Source organism: Rattus norvegicus, chromosome 2 (assembly GCF_036323735.1).
Source record: "Rattus norvegicus strain BN/NHsdMcwi chromosome 2, GRCr8, whole genome shotgun sequence".
NCBI classification, from domain to species: Eukaryota; Metazoa; Chordata; class Mammalia; order Rodentia; family Muridae; genus Rattus; species Rattus norvegicus.
This window is the reverse complement of record NC_086020.1, coordinates 159,131,861-159,139,738: the sequence shown is the minus strand read 5'-3', so window position 1 is coordinate 159,139,738 and position 7,878 is coordinate 159,131,861. Positions and strand designations below refer to the sequence as shown.

General features: G+C 38.1%; 1 pseudogene; it reads right to left on the bottom strand.

Moving 5' to 3' along the window:
* Window positions 1–6,601: 6,601 nt before the first annotated feature.
* Pgam1-ps10 (phosphoglycerate mutase 1, pseudogene 10) lies at window positions 6,602–7,555 on the bottom strand (annotated as a pseudogene).
* Between the last annotated feature and the right edge of the window lie 323 nt (window positions 7,556–7,878).

The following is a 7,878-nucleotide window of genomic DNA, read 5'->3' as shown; positions in this document are numbered from 1 at the left end:
TTATCTTAGCTATAATCTGTATCTTTGGTTTATTTGTTTTACTCTGTCCTATTAATATTTATCACCAATAATATTGTGGTGATTGTTTCATCTAAACAAACTTCTTCCCCTTGCTCTGCCTCCAAATAGCTGTGCTCTATTATTTACCTTTGGGTGAACTTACTGACCATTTCCATAACTGCAAAGCTACAAAGAGTAGACACTAAACTTGGACGCACAATTCTCTGTTTACTCTTACTCCTCTTGTTTATGTATTTTCTTCTTTCTTTTTGTTTACTTATTTAGTCTTTTTTCTTCTTATGAAACAAGACTTGACATCCATGAACTTGCTTTTGACTCAACTTAGGTTTAATACATTGTAATTTATTGATATGAAAGGCCCCAAGCTTCAGAATTGAACTGTATTGGGGGATTTATTTCATCTGTACATGTAAATGTTTTTGAAAGCATATTTATATGTGCATTCAAAGTATGATGATACTTATGGTGAAGAATAATATGTGTAAGATATTGAAAGACACTGAACAGTGGAAACGCTCCTCTCTTATGAGTACTCTGTTGTACTGTCAATGTCTTTGACAATGAAAATACTGCTTTGAAGTGCATAATTATTCTCTGTACCCCAAAATGTGATATAAATAGAACATTTTGAATTATTGAACCTTACTCTATGTGAGATAATTTCAATGACTTTTAAAAAATAATCCTTGACATTTGTATCATTACACTCTTATAAAAGATATAACAGCTTCATTCGAAGATGTAGGGACCTTAGCAGAAGGGATAGAAAGATTCTGACAGTAAGGGGTAGTTTGGTGACTTTAAGGATTCAATGTTTTCTATACACCACAAGGCCAATGGACAAATGCACTCATAACTCCTGTGACAGCATCAATAGGATCTACATGAACTTAAACCACCATGCCAAAATGGAGAACTGGTCATCAAGTTTTGAGGAGCTCTTGGCATCTGCTGGCTTAAATTTCTTCACTGGAGAAAGACCAGGTATATAAAGTACACTGAAAAGCTGGCTCCACGAACCTAAAAGTACACATGGAGGGAGCTATGTTTCCAGATATATATGTACCAGAAGATGGCCTTATCTGATATCAATGGGAGTGGAGGCCCTTGGTCCTATGGAAGCTTGACGCTCCAGCACCGGGGGATGTTAGAGCAGTGGGGAGGGAGGGTGAATGCTCACTGTCATAGAGGCAAAAGTGAAGGGGGAGAGAGGGTATGGGATGGGAGTTTGTGGAGTGGTAACCTGGAAGGAGAATATCATTTGAAAATGTAAACAAAAAAATGATTTTTGGAAAAAAGAAAGAAAAAAAGGCAGGCTCCTTGATCACAAGAAGTGGCCAATGCAAATTGGACTCCATGGTTTTATGTATTTTAGAGGGAGAGAGGAGAGAGACTGGCTGGAATAGAGAAAATATAAAGTTGAGTAAGGAGGTCAAAGGGATCTACATGTGAACTAGGGACAGGATAAGTATGATTAAATTTTTGAAAATATATTTTTTAATTCTTTCTCAACTAGGAATGACGGCTCTTGCCCCTACCTCCCATCCCTACACTGACATTTCTTTTAATATTTCAGAAGTTTTGTGCATGTCTTTGCAACTGCTAAAAATCCAGATGTGTAAGTACCCCGATATCCAGAAAACAATTTCTTGCTGCTTTTCTCTGCCTCTGGTTCAGTCTTTCTTATGCTTTTTTACAGCGATCTCTGATCTTGGGAGGAAGATGTGTGATATAGTTGTCCCATTAAGAGCTCAGTAGATACCTTGAGGTACACACCATGTTGTAGATACCTTGCTGTAAAAAAAAATATTGGTTGGCGGTTGCCAATTGAAACAGGAAAGGCAAGTGTGGTGGCTGATTATTAGACATTTAAGTCAGTTAATTGAGACACATTATAAAGGGCTATGGCAGAATGGGGACACCAGATATTTTTGAAGCAAAGTCTCCAAGGTGTTCTGTATTTTTTTTTCTTTCAACATCTACACACAGGGAAAAACACTATCAAGGAATTTTGCTTAAGCATTAAAATACCATGCAATTTATTTTCTCATAGTCTTTCAGGGAGAAAATGATTTCTAATGCCCATTTCGTTTTTCATAGTACTAGATACATGAAAATTATGTTAACCCTGCTTCTTATATGATATAAGGAAATACAGTAACCAGTAGATTTCACTATAGATTGTATATTAAAATAGCACCATTATACTGGGCAATGGTGTGAAATGAATTATTTTTTATTAAAACACCTTTCTTTCTCTGTCCTTTTTAAAAGTATAAAACTATGAATATGAATTCATATATCAAGTGAACTGAGGATCCATTTGAAATGCACAGTAACACAGTATTATGTCTTACTTTTTAACCAGCAAAGAATTTGAAGGATTGGACACTTCTTAAGAAGTCACTGGAAAGAGACAGATAGCAGAATAATTGAATGTGAATGAATTCTAAGGGGAAAAATGTGAAGCAAGATTGGATTGCATTTGCTATCCATCCCATAAATGTAAAGCTGACAGTATGAGAGAATGGAGAAGTTGTGTGCCACATTCTCATCCCCCATTTAAGTTAAAATATTCCTGGAGGAGAAACAAGGTCAAATATAAATAAGTAGTTTAGTAAAAGTAGATAAGTCCACTCAGAGACACTTTAAAATGTGCTCAGTATCTCAGTAAGTGACTTAAGCAATTGGAAAAATACCACAAAGGATGCTGCCTAGACTTTAGAGTTTGCTATCACAGCCGCAAAATATGTCAGAGCACAGATTTAAAAGACTTTCCTGCTTGTGTACTTGGCTTCTTTATTACTACTCTCTTTGAACTGACAATTACAACATTTGCCTGTGAACTCAAGCTGACTTACACCCTTTTTGCTTGTTATTCTCACTCCTTCTCTACCTACCTACATAAATAGGCCTTTCCTGACCTATACTCAGGAATCTGTTTTGTGACTGCTTGTGCCTCTCAGACTGAGAGTCTGTAACTAAAAAAAAAAAAAAAATCACTAAAGTCATTTTTATGGGGTGGTGTCTTGGAGTGTTTCTTCTGTATGAACAACCAGGGTCCACACCAGGCTGAATTTTGTACAGATGTAGGGAAAATATAATGTTGATCTTCCAATGCTTAAACAAAACTGAGGTTTTAATGAACCTATGTCACCTGCCCATATAAAAAAGTTTTCTATGTAATGAGCCATTGGTTACAAGTCCAACTGTAGCTGTCCATTTACCACATAAAAGTAGTGCCCAGTACTAAATCATTTGATGGTTGTTTTAACTTTTGGGTATTTTTGTTTGATTTATTCTGTTATGGATTTTTTGGAGAGACTGAAAAAGAATGTAAAGTTTGGTGGGTAGTGATATGGGCAGGATCTGGGAAGATTTGGGGAAAGGGAGTAAATGTAAGATGTACAAAAAAAATCATTTAATGTGAACATCCAAGTCTGACTTCCTGTTCATTTCTGAAGCAGAAAGGTTGCTAGAGAATTTTACAGGAAGCAGAACACAGCTGGAGGTTTTGGAAGCACTCAAAAACCATATGTAGTTAGTGCTAGAGTACTTGCTCAGTGTGCCCAAAGCCCCAGGTCCAATCACTAGCACTGCCAAAGCAGAAAAAAAGAATAGTTACTATTCTTGTATGATACTTCTCATAAAGAGAAATTGGAATCTTAGTTTATTCTGGAAACAAAGAAGTGGTCACTATGATGTATTGCTGAAACCAGGACAGAAATTTACTAGTAATCTCAAAACTAAATACACTCATGTAATGTTGCTTTTATAATTAATTTAATTTCTAAACTGTTTCCTTATCATGATAGAAATTAAAATAAATTATTTTTAAAAATGTTACAATACATAAAATCACCGAGTGAACCAAGAAATGTTGCATTTCTCTTTGACTCTCATCATATTTTAAATTATTTTTACGTCTGTTTAACAAATCTGTTACATTCTGTTTAACAAACTTTTTTTAATTAAATCTGTTCCCATATGTATGCCTGTGGCTCTATTCTATTCATCACTCACCCGATCTAATATAATTAACCAATGAATTTATTGGACTATATTATAAAATATTCTTTATCTTATAAATCTTATCAATCATGAGTTTTCTGAAAATAGTCTCATTTTGTAAAATTTTTATCAGTTCAGAATTACTAAATCCAACGCTAAAACTTCAACACATTAGTACAATAGTTCACTCAATTTGAGCAATATATGTTTTTAAATATCCATCTGCCTCATTAATCATTCTGTAAAGTAGATATAAAATTCAATTTTTCATATTTAGCTTTAAAGCATCATAATTACTCCAGATATGCTTTCCTGAAATGTGTGCTAATATCCCAAAAAGGTTATATACACTTTTCATGTTTACTGACATAATACTAGTTAGAATATAATACATTTACTATAGTATGAAGAGTTACAAATTTCGTGATTTCAAAACAACATTTTTTAAAAAATTTATTCTGTGTGTGTTTAAGACTGAGTTTCCATGCAGCAATTCATGTCTGTTGGTCAGATGACAATTGGGAATTGTTTCTCTTCTTCCAAATATACATATATACAGATAAATACCTTTAACTTTTCTCTGTGCATGTTTCTCTCTCCATTCTATCTCTTCTTCAATCTTCTTCATAATTTTGGAGACCATCAAAATCAGGCAAAACTGTGAAATCGTGAAAGTGTCAACTCTAAAGACTAAAAAGTAAGCTCACAGGGTGATTTCAGAGATGATGTAGATCTTTCAAAGTCTTTGAAGTATTTTTTTTAATTATTGAATATTTTCTATTTAAATTTCAAATGTTATTCCCTTTCCTGGTTTCCTGGCCATAAGCTCTGTATCCCCTCTTCTCCCACTCTTCTATAAGAGTGGTCCCCCTCCCCAACTACTCCCCTTCCTGCCTCCATTCCCCTGACATTCCCCTACATTGGGGGGGTCCAGCAACAGGGACCCCATTCTCAGTTCAATGGTTTGCTGTTTGCATTCACCTTTATATTTGTCATGCTCTGGCTGTGCCTCTCAGAATACACCTATATCAGGATCCTGTCAGCATGCATTTCTTGGCATCATCAATATTATCTAGTTGCGGTAGCTGTATATATAGGGGCCACATGTGGGGCAGGTTTTGAATGGCTGTTGCTTCAGGTTCTTCTCCAGACGTCTCCATATCTCGATGAAGCACATCTTTCAATCAATGTAGGAAACAGGGGCCTTTTATTTATCATATTAATGAATGTTTTTATCTTAATGCCACGTCATTGTCATTATATTATAGTTCTTCTTGGACCAGAATTGTTTGTATTTTGAGAACTACTTGAACTCCTACAGGATTTACAGTCATATGTCCTTGTTTTTCCCACATTTGAAAATTACCTGTATAGCACTGTGCTTATTCTCTACTTTAAGATTAAAGAACCAGAGCATCCTCTTCTGTATTCTCACTTTTTTTTAGAAGTCTCTTACTTTGTTGTGTCAAATGAAACTGACACATAATTTGTAACACAAATTTATTTTCCCCAAATTATTTGATTATCAACATGAACAATAATGTTCTATTGCATTTCGGTGATTGACTCAATGACTATTAAATCACAACATTAATCAATAATAAAATCAGGGACATTTTTTAATTTGTGTGTGTGTGTGTGTGTGTGTGTGTGTGTGTGTGTGAACTGCATGCAGGAATTCTGTATTTACATCATTTCCAACCCTGTCTTTCATCATCAAACTGCTATTGTGAGATCCTACTATTTTTATCTTGCAACAGTTTGTTACATTGTGTCTGTAAAAGCTGAAAAGTCTAAGGCAGCCTTTGTCCTTTAGCAAGTATGGCTCTACATTATAGTGGCTCATGGAAATGTTTCTTTCTTTTTCTTTTTATTGCACATCACTCCTTTCTTATACTGATCTGGAAAGAGACTTAGTTGTTATGCCCAAAGGAGTTCTGAACCCACACAGTAGGGTCAAGCAGCTGGAACATGATTCAGACAGTGAAAGACAAAACCTTGGACATGATCAAGGGGGCACTTCATCTCTACAAAACAAGGCAAAGGGATTCAAACACAGCAAGAAGTTCAAGGAGTTTATCCCATTTGATATGATTAATGGCTTGTTTTCTGGCGACCACATAGGACTGCTTCACCAGCCACTGGCAACCTCTGTGTTGCTTTTGTGCTGATATATGTACATATACTTTATTTTTGTAAAAGTAAATGTAACACATAGACTTGACAAGACTATTCCCAACCTTCTAGGGCCAGCAGCTCCTTTAAGGTCAGAGAGAAAGTAGGGTCTTTTAGTCACCTTGATGTTACTTTCACTCTCCACTGGAATGACTATGACCCCAGTTACCTAATTGTGGGAAGAGTGCACGACAGGTTCCAGGGACAAAACTGGACAACAGCTTCTCCTCATTGGTCATACCACAGTACAGTCCCTCCCAGACTTCTTCCTAAGCAGACCCTTAGTAAACAAAGAGCTAAGAAAAACTATAATTACTATCTCTCAACTCTCCTAGTACAGGGAGCCGTCCCTGGATATGGACCGAGAACCTGCACCCCAGAGTTGTTATTCTGACTAAATGCTATGAAGGGAGTGGGTGCAGGGGATAAAATACTAAAAGGAGAATGGGAGCCACAGGTCCCCATCTGCAGTTACCACTTAAACTGAAGATCCTAAAGATGTAGTCAGTGTGGCAGGTGCAGGGGAGGGTGCAGGAGGCAGGAACAGGCAGGGGGAGAGGGTGTGGGGTAGGAGTCCGCCTCCTCGCCTTCACTTCTTCACCTTGCCCTGAGCAGCCACAGCTTCCATGGCTTTACGCACGGTCTCCTCATCTCCCAGGAACCACCTGGGCTTGATGGGCTTCAAGTTCTTGTCCAGTTCATAGACTATGGGGATGACAGTTGGCATGTTCAGCTCCATGATGGCCTCTTCTGACAGACCCTCCAGATGCTTGATGATGCCCCGTAGGCTGTTGCCATGGGCAGCAATCAAGATTCTTTTCCCCTCCTTGATCTGGGGGACAATTTCTTCCTTCCAGAAGGGCAGCGCTCTGGCAATAGTATCCTTCAGGCTCTCACAGGAGGGTGGCTGGTCCTCAGTAAGGACTGCGTACCTGCAGTCCTTGCTGATGCTGCTGTAGAAGGGATGATCATTGGAGGTGGCAGAACATTATAAGATCATCTCCAGATCTTTACCTGTGCCTCACCATGATTAGCAGCAGTCTCTGCTTTATTGAGACCTGTTAGACCCCCCATAGTGTCGCTCAATGAGGCGCCAGGTCCTGACCACTGGCAACCACATCTGGTCAATGGCATCCAGGATTGTTCAGAGGGTCCCAATGGCTCTCTTCTGCACAGAGGTGAAGCAGATGTCAAACTCATAGCCAGCATCTCGCAACGCCTGCCCGCCACGCTTAGCCTCCTCCTGGCCTGCTGGGTTCAGGTCAGCTTCGTACCAGCTGCTGAAGCGGTTCTCCAGATTCGAGGCTCTCTCGCCATGCTGGAACTGCACCAGCTTGTAGGCAGCCATGGTGAGCAGCAGAGGATGCGGCAGTAACTGAGGATCGCTGAGATTCTCTTCACTGCCTGCACCCTCCACCCCCCGTCGCGCCTTGGGTTGTGTCTCTAGATTCTTATTCATAACTCTTTACTGGTTAGATCCTCTTAGGTGTTTAGTTTTTCTATTTTTGCTTTATGTAATTTCTGGACTCTTCATTTCCTTCTAGTATCACCATCTTCATGAAGTCTTTCAGGTTAAAGGTCATGTCATACAGAAATATATTTAGTTATAATTAAATGATAAAATGTGTCAAAATAAGGAGATGCAGTGCACTCTATTTTACAACTTATTAA